Source organism: Pimephales promelas, chromosome 16 (genome assembly GCF_988280905.1).
Source record: "Pimephales promelas chromosome 16, fPimPro1.hap1.1, whole genome shotgun sequence".
NCBI classification, from domain to species: domain Eukaryota; kingdom Metazoa; phylum Chordata; class Actinopteri; order Cypriniformes; family Leuciscidae; genus Pimephales; species Pimephales promelas.
Window position 1 is genome coordinate 23,259,582 of NC_142784.1, and position 15,124 is coordinate 23,274,705.

Consider the following 15,124-nt stretch of genomic DNA (forward strand, 5'->3'; position numbering starts at 1 on the left):
GAAGCTTGAATTAATGGGTATGTCCCTCTTTGGCTAATGTACTTTCAAGATGGAGGGGCAACATGGCGACCGACATTAGATCCCCTTACCCGTATGTATTTTCAATGGCATATTATACACTCACGAGAATACTTTATTACTTGAACGAAGTAAATATACATTAATGAGCACATATATTTTTGAAAGAACTAAGTGTTTTTAGTTAAGAATAAACTAAAAGAGTTACACAGTGTAGCTTTAACTTACACAAGTACTGAAGAGGTACTCTAAATTAGAAACTAAAACAACCAGTAGGTTGTGGTAAATGTCTAAATGATCCATTCAAATGGCTGATTCATACAGGAATAGGCAACTTTATGAATAGGCTAAATCCTTGGTTCACCCCATTGATTCCCAAAATACGAATTTTACAGAAATAAAACACATCTGTGTAACTCAGAGATGCTCTCTGGCTTTACATGTAATATCTTCTTTGGCAAAATTGAGTGCAAACAGAAAATATTGTGTCTAAATCACAACACAACTTAACACATAAAACAATATCACACTTGCACTCGTGCTAGTCAGGACAAAAACGATGCTCGTCGTGAGATATTGTGCTTGTTACTTGTGTGATATTGCTTAACTATAGACCTACGTATCATATGCTATAAATAAGAAACAACAACTCATACAGGGACATTTTTGCCCTGACATCTTGAATCTTAGGGGAATTCTATATGCTACATAATGCAGTCAATTGTTGCTCTGCTTGATGTTTGTTACCAATCAACTGTATGAAATGACAACTAATTAATGAAATTAACACTGACTGGCCTAGAATCCACGCATCCTACTCAGATCTGCTCTTCGCTTCATCCCACAGAGACTGAAAGAGGATATAACTACAGCAAAAGTAAAGACCAGGGAGGATAAAGCACTTCAGAGGCCAACATCACGGTTTTAAGAAGGATCTGCACTGTCAAATGATGAATAGTGAGTCTTAAAATGCTTTCGAAGGTTATTTGACTTTATTATTGACTGGCCTTTTACCCTTGTCACTGATGAGAATAAACTAGATATTAGTATTCCACCCCTCCGTTCCTTTACATGAAGGATCAGCAGGATATTTTTAAATATGATTTAAATTCAGTTTGCTATCAAGCTGGGACAAAAGTGATTTCAAGGTTATCAATAATGCTTAATAGTCCGCATTCCTCTCCATCTGGAAAGGCCTGATTGTTTGTATAAAAATAGGCTGATGAAAGCCTCGTTCCCATGTTATTCTGTATGGATCTTCTCTGCACTCTGACACTCTTTAAGCGGATATATCATCTATCTTTGAATGGGAATGATCTGTCACGTAAATCAGCTTTTAATTATGGGTTCTAATTAAATTTTTATTTTTGCAAAAGCAAGTCTCGTCTAATTTCAGCAATTACGTTAATTAGCGAAGCTCCTGGGCAAGCCGTTGACTACAGAATCCATCGCTGAAGGGCGTAAGGTCCCAGTAAATCAAAACGCTGATTACTTTATGGACCTCACAGTCACTTCTCTTTCTGTGTCTGGAAATATCATTTTTACACCTTTTAATAGGACGTTGTGTTGTCAAAATTGGCAAGCAAATTAGAGAAATTACATGTGGCAAATGAGTAACTGATATGAATTGTTTTTAAACACTACATGATTTAGAGCGATGAGTGTCGAATAAATTACTGACACTGCAAACAGCACAACCTCAAAAAAGAGCAAGTGTAGGAGTGCCATTCATAAAACATGAGTTAAAACGGTTCCGACATTTCCATTACATTTCCAATCTTAAAAAAAAAGAAGAAATAAATTATGTGCATGTATGTGATTAAATCAAATGCATATGTTCAAATTTTTTTATTAAAACAGGCATTACAAATGTAATGGAAATGTCATAAATAGTAAAGTAATCATTAAACACTAATGCATGCTAATTTTATTAGCATAACATGTATCCTAAAAACACACTTATATATTTTCACACTTTTTTGTATAAATTGACACTTACAGCTTAATAGGGAAAAACTCGCAACTAATATATTCTGTTATATTCATTTAGACTTTTTCTCTAATATTTTCTTCACATTCAAATTTCATCTCAAGTATGCACTTTACTGACATTCCTGTTTCTTTGGTAACCAAGTACACTAATAATGGATATAAATCCTGAGTTGTAAAACTGTATATAAATCACTTTCACATAATACTGAAATGTTTACATTATTATATTAAATATAAGAGTTTTTCATGATAAATCAAGAATAAGTTCAAATCTGTTTCAACCCCTGGCACATAAGTGCTTGTGGTAAAATAAAATCCCAATTGTTAAATATTTAGGTCTTGATTTAAATGTTCTTTCTTTAAATACTTATTTCACCCAAATGTATAAAAGTGCAGCATCTATTTCAGTGTTAACTAAAAATGGAAAAACTAGGCTGTTGTGTGCATTCTGCATTATTTACCATTTGCTGGGCCACAGACTCGCAGTTACAGGCAAAACACTTTATACTGACACCCTGGCTCTAACATTTCAGCTGTGAAAGAATCTGCAATTCATGGTTTTACGTTGTATCTAGCTATTACTGTAGTAGAGCATGACATACACTAGAGCTTTTTCAGATAAATGATAAATGAGAGGGAAAGGCCTAAGAAAGTTTCTCTCTCATTGATCATGACCGGGTGATCTATGTGCCTGAGTGTGTTTGTGCTTTCATTGGAATCTGTGTTTAGCAGTAATAGTTGTGTGTGCGCGTGTGTGTGTATTAGAGGCCATTAGAGACAGGGGAATAATGATGGTATAAATGGCACCAATTGCTCATCCAGCCTGCCATTGGAGTGCAGCCCTTGGGATGCGTGTGCAGGGATAATTGTTTACATCATCAGTTGCCTGTTTTCATCCCTTTATCACTACAGACTAGAAAATAAGGGAAGATGCTCAATGCTCAGGATTGCCTCTGCTCTATCCCGTGACACTTTGTCCCACCTTTCTACCTGCTACAGGAAAAAGTGAATTCTGTATTTAAAAAGTCACATACAGTATAAGTATGATCAAACTGAATATAAACAATGGCATGCAGACTTTTCCTTTTTAAAGTAAAACCAATTAAGATTTCTTTAAAGTCACCATGAAATTAAAATGTAAATGCAGTATTTATTATAAATGATTTACCTGTCTACGTCATTATTTATTTATTTTTGCAATTCGTGTGCCTTCGTAATATTTAATCAAACTATCCTCCCTCCCTCTTGCAGCAACATCTTTTCTCTTCCTTGATGACGTGTTTACTGGCGTGAGGGCGGGACAACCTGTCAACAAGTCCTGCCTTACTTTTTTTTGTGTGTTCAAGGAGATAATCAAATAAATAAAAACATTGTTGGATCAGTGTTTTAACCAACTGTGTCTGTTGACTTCTGTCGGAGCTTGTTTTCTCCAACAGAACATGTTGAATCTGCGTTTGTCGGGTCGTTGAATGTCTGAGAAGTGACGTACTGTAATCTGGTAACTGTCTATATAGAACAGAGAGAGTACATGATTATTAGAAATAATCAATTAGATTAAGTGTTTTTTTTGTAGAAAAGATACATCACCATCTTGCCAAGTGACAACCAACGTGACTTGAACGCACCTGACACTGTATTTATGACTTCCCAACTCCCTAAGAGGACTTGATAGTGTAAAAAGAGATAGTGATCATATGATAGTGTAGAAAGTATTATTTTTGCTTTTATTGTTGATGTACATTACCTGTACATATCCTTTACTAACAAAATCACTTCTCCAACCTCTTTCTGTTAATGCTTGTCCTCATCTCACCTGTGTTTTTCTGAATAACAGGAATCACAATAATTAAAGATTGTTCCCTTACTTGGTCATGACATTCCCTCCTGCGATGAAGTGTACAAAACATGTCAGGCGATAGCAGCATGCCCAGACTAACGATGAAGACTTCCACTCTCTCTCATTTTCTGCTCTCTGTCCTTATCTTGCCTACAGTAAACCGAAGGCTAAGCATACAAATCCTTGTTACGTTGCACGGAGAGTGCACTCCACATAGAGCATTATCAAAGCTAAGCACCAAATCGTCCCCCCTTATCTTTTTTTTTTTTCCACATGGAGAGTGTGATGGAGGATTGCAGTGGACTACATTTAATTGGTTGCACATCCACTAAAGATCATGTTTCAGTAATAGCCTCTCTGGAGTTTACGTCTGACCTATAGATTTGTTATTTTGGCAAGGCAAGGCAAGGCAAGGCAAGTTTATTTATATAACACATCTCATACACTATGACAATTCAGAATGCTTTACAGAAAGGAACTAAAATAATCACAAAATAAAAGTGTGGCGAGCAGGACGAAGTCAAAGGCCATAAGAGAGAGGCGCGAGGCCGGTGGCGTGATTGCTGATGAGCGACACCGGCGCGACGCACTGGTTTCATATCTCTCACGGAGGAGTGGAGGCATAAAGGAGGAGAGATGACAGTGAAGAACCCTTCAGGCCTGAATTTATGTTGTGTTTTATTTTGTTATATGTGACAATAGTCGTCCGTGAGGGGCTGCTGTCTTTTACTTTCGTTTTGTAACACTTTCCTACTTCATTTATGTTGGGGTGCCAGAGAGATATCTATTCTGCCAAAATATAATCAAGATATAACATTATTTAGGGTCGTTAGTCACGTCGAGAAGGAAAAGCGAACACAGGACACATATTAATTAATTAATATGAACCCTTAAAGTTGGAAGAGTAGACTCTAAGAATTATTTTAGTAGGCTATATTCACCATGACAGAGAACCAATTTAGTCACATCACACATCACCATTGGAATAAATAGGAATAATAAACATACACAACCCCAATATAAACAATACCGCAAACAACGCAGGCTTCATATTAAAACCTTCTTCACACAGTTCACACATAGTCTTAGTGTGGAAGTATTGTGTGAAAAAAGGAGTTCAAATGAACAGTCAAAGTCATTTTAGTCCATCAAGGTTTCCACAGTAAATCAAATTGCACCAAATAAACCACAAAGTCAGTTAGTCCCACAATAACCGCTCTTGAGTTTATATATCCTTTTACTCTCGCTCCACGACTTCACACGAGTTAGCAATCAAATCCGGCTTCTCGGCCAGTAAATCCATGTGCACGTCGCTTAGATCCAGGGATCCGAATGCATATCCATGCATCGACATAATCAACTTCCCGTTGGCTGAATAAAGACGAGTCTTCAGACAACCTGAACATAGCTTGTTCTCCCTGCCATTCACTCTTTTCAACTAGTCAACCCCTATATCATCCTACATCCGGTATTCCCATGTTGCGTCGTTTAATCATTTATTTATATTCATTAAAAGATGAAAGTGCATCGTCACAGTATGTAATTTAAGTTTGTTTAAATGTTCGCCGGTTCTCGCCTCCTTCTTCCCATTACATCTGAACCTCGATACACAAAGCAAGGAAAATTAAACAGCTATAAAAAAAATTAAAAGAAATATATGATAGTTATAAAATGAATTAAAAGAGTAAAAAGATGATACACAGATGAATTCTCATCTGGCAAAACAATGGTGTATCATATTTTTCACAACTCCCCGTTTTACTCATATCATATCATTATGCCTGCTGCACTCATGGTACGGCAGTAAAGCTTCTTGATTATTACGTAGGAATGAGAGTATAGTCCCTAGCCATATCAGCTTAGAAAATCGCAACTTTACACTTTACGTCGGTGCACGATGTAACTACAGAAGAGTTGAGTTTAAATAGGAAAAAAATTTCGAAACTCTTTGGTCATTTTTTATTGAATAATGCTAATGGTCTTGTCCACTTCAATGATGTATGCTAAGCTATGCTAAAAGTGGTACCGCCAGAACCGGAGATCGGCTGAATGGATTCAAAAATGGTGGGGGAGTTGTACAATGAGCCTATTTCCAAAAAAAGTATCCCTTTAACTACACAACAAACTCACAACTCTACCAGACCCCGGTCATTTGCGTGGTTTTCTCTCAAATTCCTCCAATTAAGCAATGTATGTTTGTCTCTTACCCAATTCTCAGTGGCATTTGAGTTCAGTTTAGAATCAAAAGGAGGAATACCGTGCAATCAGTGGATTCAGTTATAGAAAGAATTAAAAGAGTAATAAGATTATACATAAATAAACTTCTTATCAAAACACTGGTTTATCATATTTTGCACAGCTGCTTGTTTTACTGTGAGATTTTCCCATGTGGATTGTACCCATGTGGATTTTGGCTGCAGACAGTGGCATCTTAACATCCCCAAAAACAAGCACACACATATTACATCATAACCATGAAGACCTTACTCTAGCATTTAATGCAGAATCACACCTACCCCCACACTCTCACGGCTCCAGAGATTCCAGCTGATGATTCCAGACCAGCGTAAAACAACAGACAAAATCTGATGCCAACAGAGCAAACAATACCTGACGAGAAGCTGTGTGAAAAGGGTTTTTATAGTGGAAATGCAGGCGCTTATATTTCATTTCACACATAGATGGGAGAAGGCCAGAGCCACAAAAAAAGCGAGGCAATGTGATGCAGGGATGACAGGAAAACTGCATGAGGACTCAAAAGTGGTGTTGGTCTATTAACGTAAAAGCGCACGGGCCATTGAGCTCAGACAGAGACTGTAGATTGTTGACTGATTTAGACTAGACGGCAATTTTGTGTAGGGTTAAAATGGCATTTTAGAGGCCTGGTGGTGATCCTGGTGCTCTAGGTGAGAAAACAGCCTCACTGAATCCTAATGACATTTTGTGGCATGAAGTTGGCATGTTCTGTGGTCAAAGTGTGCCAAGAATATCTCACACCGTTAAACCACCACAACCAGCCTGAACCGTTGATACAAGGCATGATGGATCCATGGTTTTATGCTGATTATGCTAAATTATGAACCTACCATCTGAATGTCACAGCGGAAATCGAGACTCATCAGACCAGGTACTGTTTTTCCAATCTTATATTGTCCAATTTTGATGAGCCTAAGTAAATTGTAGCCACAGTTTGACAGTGGCACTGATGTGGTCTTCTGCTGTAGCCTATCTACTTCAATGTTCGATGTGTTCAGACTCAGAGATACTCTTCTGAATATCGAGTGGTTATATGTTACTATAGACCCCTTTTCAGTTGGTAAACATGGTGACGCTTTTTTGTGGGCAGCAGAACGATCCCTCTGGCCGCTTCACTAACGCTAGTTAGCAAGTATTGTTAGCTTGTTTTTTTTACAATGACTGGAGAAAATCCAATTTTATCTTAATGTGTAAGGTCACTCAAGTGTTCAGGACCGCGATTGTTATTTCCAAAAGTTAATTTTAACGGACGGAACCAGATTGGCCGACCCGTAGCTTTCACAAGCTCACTCAATGCATAGACGATCTGACAGGATTAATGTTACGTTACGTCGGTTTAAGTGGCCTTGGCCTGAATACTACACCTACCTTATAGAGAAACCGATCTTAAAGAGAAACTGAGGGCATATAAATCTTTAGATGCCTATAACTATCTGCTGAATGGTCCATAGAAGACTTTTGTGTATGATCCACAGTTCTGCAGAGCCAGCGCCGAGACGACGACAATATGAAGAGTGACATTACGGTGTGATTTTAATGATGTGAATATTTTCTAGAAATAAAAATTCCAGTTACAGCATATTCATTTTTCATCAATTCTTGCACCAAACAACATAACAAAATGGCATTTAATAATAATAAAAGTAATTTAAGCTCCAATCTGTGCTAGTTTGTATTGGCCGCCTCCAGTTTTCACTTTGTTTTGCCTCCAGCTAGCGCCGTGACGTAACTGTGACGTCGGCGCAAAAGGGGTCTATTGCCTATATTTCAACTCGAACCAGTCTGCACATTCTCCTCTGAACTCTGGCATCAACAAGGTATTTTTGCCCACAAAACCTGGAGGTGCTGTGCCTGGTTATTGGTTGATAACCGCCCAGGTGAAAAAGACGTTGTATTAAATGTATTAAAAATATATTTGAAATACAAATAGTGTGTTTATAATACATTTGTATTTACAACATGCTTATTTAAAGTGTACTAAAAATGTATTTTATTGCATTTTAGTATATTTCTAAAAAGTATACTAGAAGTACATTGGTAATAAATATATATTTAATTACACTTTTAAGAAATATACTATAGAAAAGCATACTTTTAATGTATTTATAAAAAGTATATTAGTAATATATTGGTAATAAATGTATGCTTTATTATATTTTTAATAAATATGCTAATGATAATTATACTTTAAATGTATTTCTAAAAAGTATATTAGAAGTACATTGGTAATAAATATATGTTTAAATACACTTTTAAGAAATACACTATAGAAAAGCATACTTTTAATGTATTTCTAAAAAAGTATATTATTAGTACATTGGTAATAAATGTGTGCTTAATTATATTTTTAATAAATATGCTAATGACAATCATGCTTTAAATATGTTTCTAAAAAGTGTACTAGAAGTACATTGGTATTTAATTACATTTTTAAGAAATATGCTAAATACAAACATATTTTAATTATATTTAAAAATGTTTTACTAGAAACGCAATGATAATAAATATACACTTAATTACACTTTTAGAAATATGCTAAAAACAAACACAGTTTTAGTGAAGTTTTAGTGTATTTACAGAAAGCATACTTGTTGCTAAATTAAAGTATTTTTGTGTTCACTTCAAGTTTAAAAATTCAAGTCCCTTTAATTCCCTTCCTAACATGAAGGCAATTAAACATGTATCGAAATTAATTGTATATTTCTACAAAGACTAGAAGTAGCACTTTAATTATAAATATGTGCTCAGTTAAGCTTTTAAGAAATATACCAAAAACTACCACACTTTTTGTAATACTACCAACACTTAACTCAATGCATATGTATTTCACACTTTATATTATGTGTTTTAGGTTTAACTTTTTTAAATTAATTTGTTATAATTATGAAAAGCACTAAAATTTGACTAACAAGTAATGCACTTCTATACTTCTGCATTAATTAATCAAATAGTCTTTTCCACAAAACAAGTGAATACCAGTACGTGCACACATCAACATAAAAGATCAGGTGTACATACTAGAAAAACAAAATAAATTTCTTAAAGCTTGACTCTTACATTTGTTTAGTCAAAATGAATAAAAAAACTTGTTATAAAGCATGTTAGGTTTATATTAACAGAGTTGTTTCTTTTTTGTGGATGTTAGTTAATATTTCCAGTTGCATTCATTTGGACCAATCAGAGCCAATCTTTTCAAAACAAGCTTGCCGGCAATCGTCCAATCACACACTGCCATTTGAACTTACATGTTGGGCGGGGCGCGGACAACGGATACTGACTGTCTGTGGTATTCCATTATAGCTTCGGACGGATATCTCAACAGAAATCATGTATTTTCCAAATTTTGCTTTGTTATTTCACTGACTCGGACCTAGTGAATGTGGATAGCACCGATCTAATATTAAGAGAAACACACGAGCAGATTACCAGGTCGTCAGCTCCCGCGAACAATTTAGCAGTGAAGAGGACAACGCAGAGCTGCGCCGCCACGACATGGACAGAGCAAGATACTGCCAGAAAAGATCTTACTTCTTGGTGGTAAGTTAAGTTTATTAGTTTAAGTGATTAGTGTAATTGGCTTTATTCTCACTTTGGGTTTAGAAAATATTTTCAGAAGTTGATGACGATGTTCTGTGGATTACTGGCGTTTCTGTTGATTTGACACTAAAGCGAGTTAACGTCTATCCATTGACGTCTATCAACTTAATTGTTATAGATCTAGACAGTGACATAATACAACTATAAAAACATTGCACACTGTGTTTTCAGAAAAAAGGTTATTAATGGTGATTACACGACAGGCTTGATTGTCCCTAAGTAACTTCTTGTGTTTTAAATATTATAATATATTTTAAGCTCTAATAAAACTTTCACATTTGTGATATTTAATTCATAGTAAAATCTAATTAATTATTAGTAGGCTGTCAGTTTTCATGTCAATTCGATAAATAAATTAAGTTGTAATCACCAACTATAAGCTTTTATAAAACCAATTATTAAATATCTTGCACTGAGAAATTAAAACGATGTTAAATAATGAAATGAGAGTTTTTATATTTAATATTTAGCCTAACCAAGGAATTTGCACATTGCAAAGACATTTTTTTATATTAAACCTAACCGTGAGTAGATGAGGTCAAGTCGAGTAAGTAGTAGTTGATCCTCTTGATTTGTATAACAACAAATCAATGAATAACAACAAAAACAGTCAATAGTGTGTCATGTAGCAGCTAAGTAGCTAAGTGACCTATTATTATATATTAACACGTATTTGAAAAATTGCGTCCCCCGGCCCCCGCATGAATATGTATTTTGCCTGATTATGCATTGAATTATGCAATCGGATAATCGTATTTTTCTCTAGGGACTGATTTATATGATTTTATGTGTGGTATTCAGCTTTTTTACATTTAATCAAGTCGTTATCAGCTGTCACCAACTTGTAACTTTCAATAGAATGTTCTGTCTTTATTAATAATGAATAATTACTTCAATAATAGCGTGGAAGTTACAGTAATGGTTCATTAAATATGTTTTACCATTTAAACAAAATACAAATTATATATGAAGAACACAAACTAGTGTTTGTTCTGCCCTAACTTTGTATAACATGCAACTTTATTTTTTTTTGTAGAGCTTCCAGAGATACTATCATCTCTCAAAGAGGCCCTGGAGTCCATGAAACGAGGTTCATTCAGCTCAAGCCCAAGATCATCTGAGCTGTGTCTTCCTGAAACCTCAGACATGGTAAGAAAATTCTTTATGATAAAGAAAAATCCTATTTGTTATAATAATTATATCTGACTTTTGTGCATTAATACTTCAGTAAGTGTTCTGAATTAAGTAACAAAGTGACAGCTTTTTATTAGAATTATAAATGAACAAGTTTATACTAATGCTTGTTTTTTTTATTCTTTCCAGATTTCCCTCGGTGGTTCTGATGTCCCCAAAAGAGTCTATGGCAGACTGAACAAGTCACGAACTTCTCTTTTTACTCACGACTTGGCCACTTTACTTTTTGCTATTGTATTTCACTTTGTTTGACTTAAAGGATTAGTTCACTTAAAAAAAAAAAAAACTTTTGCTGATAACTTACCCACCCCCATGCCAAGATATCCATGTCATTCTTTCTTCAGTTGAAAAGAAATTAAGGTTTTTGATGAAAACATTTCAGGATTTTCTCCATATGGACTTCATTGGGAACCAAACGGTTCAAGGTCCAAAAGGCAGTTTCTGTGCAAACTGTTCAAAGGGCTTTAAACGATTCCAGACGATGAATAAGGGTCTTATCAAGCGAAACGATCGGTCATTTAAAAAAAAAAAAAAACAACGTTTAAGTTTTATAAGCTCAAATGGTCGCCATGCTCTGTTCTGTTATGCATGTTCATAACTCTCCTATTCAAACTCGTTCATCAAAATTAACAAATCTTTTTCTGAGTCATTGGGTTCATTCAACGAACAAAATGAATGAATTGACTTGAAAAAAGATTTGTCAGGGCTGCCAACTCTCAAGCATTCAGCACGAGACTCTCGCAATTGAGCAATTCTCATGCTTTCACGACAAATTGACTGTTAGCCATTGGACCTTGAACCGTTTTGTTCCCAGTGAAGTCCATTATATGGAGAAAAATCCTGGAATGTTTTCATCAAACCTTAATTCCTTTTCGACTGAAGAAAGAAAGACATGGACATCTTGGAAGACATGGGGGTGAGTAAATTATCAGCAAAAGTTTTTTTTTAAAAGTGAACTACTCCTTTCAGTTAGTTTATTTATTTATTTATTTATTTTTTGTTCTGTTTAATACCTCTGCAAATCAATGCATTTTATGTTAATGTATTTTGTTTAGTTTTCATAATGCTTTACTGATGTAGTGCATTAAAGTTTATCTTTCAAAGAGTGTTTGTGTGTTTTGTAGAAATATTTTTTTACTGGGTTTTGTTGAATTAAAATGTTTAACTGTATTTTTAATACATTAAAATATATTATTTTTATATTAAATGGTTTTTGGAAAAAATATATTTTTAATATGTTAATAGTGGGTCCTATATTGTTCTACAAATACATTATTAATAAGCTGAAATTATATTTAAAATATACTTAGAACGCATTAATGTGAAGCTAAAATATACTAATGCTGTATTTCTAAAATCGATTTAAAGTGTATTAAAATACACTTTAAATAAGTGCTATTATATTACATTAAATGTACTTAAAATGGTTCCATTTTAGCACAATTTAATATAATAAAATATATTACTATTACCTTAAAATTGAACTTAAATACATATTAAAGTACACTTAATATACTTGAAGTTGTTTCAATTTAGCACATTTAATACATATTTAATACGGTGCACTTAAAATACATTAAGTATATCAAAATAAGTACATTTTAAATACATTTCCTTTTCACCTGGGCGGCTGTTGTCAGACTCCTTGTGTATACAAAAATCTCACTGGTTTATTACAATCAATGGCCAAATTAATGTTTGGAAATGTAAACTGATATTTCCCACTTTCACACAGAAAAATATATAAATAACTGGCTTAAAACCATTTTTCTGGTGGGTGAAAATACCAACATGCATGTTTTGCAACGTTGCAGACTTTTGCACAGAACTGTATATTGTTTGTATGTTGTATTATATATATATAATTTATAATCAGATTGTTTTTTTTGAATCTTTTCTCTACCAGCTGAGCAACAAAAACATAATTTAAAACAACACCTGTTAATGAAGTAAAATTACTTGAGCTTTATGTACAATGGTAATGTTTAAACCTTGTTTATGCAGTCCAAGTGTTCATATTGATTATGTGGGTTGGGCTTGAGGTTTGGGAGTTGCATTGAATTGATTTGTTCACATGGTCCAGTGATTAATAGAGGAAGTAAAACCATTCATCCCCATGGTAAGCCACACACCCATCAGGTGGGTCTTAATGAGACTCTCACTGTCAAGGTCCCTGTTATCACCTCAAAGTCAGCGGAGCACATCTGAACTGACCTTCTGCATTCCTATCTCACGGCATTAGAATTCACAGTGCATTATGGGTAGATCTGGTGTCAAAAATAATGCATAGACATATACAGTCATAGTGTGTTATTCCACAGGCAAATAAATAGAATGTGCTCTGATTTGAACTTGAACAGACATACAAAACAAACATCCCGATGATTGTGATTCCTAAATAATTAACGGCACAGCACCTCTTCATGCATAAGCGCCAGGGACCATGTTTATAGACTCAATGCCTTGCACCCACATTCTTGAATTTTGCACATCAGGTTTGCCACTTCAGTTCAGCCCAAATTACAGAAGAGCAGAGATGCAACAGACTAAGTGCATTTTAAAAAGCTGCTTTCGAGGATACATCTCCGTATCTGGCCACCTGTGAATGACCATTCATCTTGACAGAGTGGAAAATAGCTTTGCTGCTCTGTGTTTCTTGCCCCTCTTTTTTCAAAAGACACTGAACTGAGGTGCGAACAGGGAGGATGCTGCCAGGTGGGAGATATTTTTAAACAGAACTACCAGGCCTTTAAAAAAAAAAAAAATCATGTCCTTTACACAGAACAACTCAGCCGACAGTAAACGGACGTGTTTTAAGGTGGTTTTGACAGTGGAGAGATTCTAATACACTCCACCAGACGCTGCCAGCATAAAAGAAAGAATTGTTGAAATGCTGCCCAGTGCTTGCCGTGCAAGAGGATTGAAATGCTTCCTGGCATTGTGTTTGTCTTGTCTCTCTCCCCCCAGGCGCTCCTACACTAAAATCCTTCATTTAGGATCCACCAGAGGCTATATAGTTCTCTTAAATGATGCAATGCATTGTGTCCCATAATAATGTTTAAGGCAAATGCGTTCTCTCCAAAATGTCTGAAATTTGAATATGATACATGAATAAAATATGGAGGACTCCTAGTCTAGATATTTAAAAAAAAAAAAAGGTAGAGCTGATGAAAGAGCTCCTTTCATATTAGAATAACCCTTATCTCATTCTAGTTTATTTTTAATCTTCAGACTCCAGTAAAGGAGACAAAATTCACTTTTATATGGTGGTTGCATATAAATGTGACTTTGCAGTGTGTGGACATAACCAGCATACAATGAAAAAAATCCATTCACTCTTTTAATTAATCCTCAAAAAGCCTAAACACTCTTTATAATCAAGCCGTTTGGATTTTTTGAGCACTATGTCATAATGCTCATGCTCTGCCCATGACCACTGACGGATTGTCCCGTATTAGCATATTTCTGCCCTCAGCCATTCAACACCTCCCATGAAAGAGAGGGGTGGGGTAAGCAGTTGCTCATTATCATTTAAAGAGACATGCACTGAAACAGGTAACTGAACAAGCTGTTTTTGAGGAGGTACTGTAAAAAGGAGGTTTTACACAACCATTGAGGAATTTTAACCAAAGTATATTACAAACTTTACACAAACACCCTAAAGAATCATACAAACCTGTGGGAAATAGGCATCGGATGACCCCTTTAAAATGGCATTCAAACAATATACAACAAAAACAAAAAACATTCTAACCTTTCAATATATATATATATATATATATATATATATATATATATATGTTCACATTAAGTCTAGAACTACAATTAGCATCATATTCACACAGCACACACAACACTTTGGATCAACACACTCTCGATTTCTCGAGATGGACATGGAGACATGTAGATGGACATGGAGACCGGAGAGGTGCCAGTCAATAAAAAGGAAAACAAATAAACTTGCATTACTTACTGTATTTAAAGTATTTAACTCAGATATGTTGCTGTACATGTAATGTTACTTTAACATTAACTTGAAAAAAGTATTCTGATTACATAACTTGTGTTACTTGTAATATGTATAAAAGACATCTTTACAAAACATGAAAAAAAGTTTTTTCAACTCCCAACTTTTGAGCAGTAGTGTAAAGCTACAGCAAAGTATATCCAACATTTCAGACTCTGTTTGAAGGAGTTCATAAAGATTTTTACAATTTTTTTTATAAAACT

General features: G+C 34.8%; 1 protein-coding gene and 1 long non-coding RNA gene across 2 annotated transcripts in view; one reads left to right on the forward strand and one right to left on the reverse strand.

Moving 5' to 3' along the window:
* Positions 1–15,124, reverse strand: part of grik4 (glutamate receptor, ionotropic, kainate 4) — a 353,328-nt gene that overhangs the window by 136,158 nt on the left and 202,046 nt on the right. The gene's annotated exons all lie outside the window — the stretch shown is intronic.
* On the forward strand, positions 8,653–12,000 carry LOC120489129 (uncharacterized). Its single transcript, XR_016146881.1, has 3 exons — positions 8,653–9,640; positions 10,737–10,849; positions 11,024–12,000. It is a non-coding gene; the product is annotated as an uncharacterized LOC120489129 (long non-coding RNA).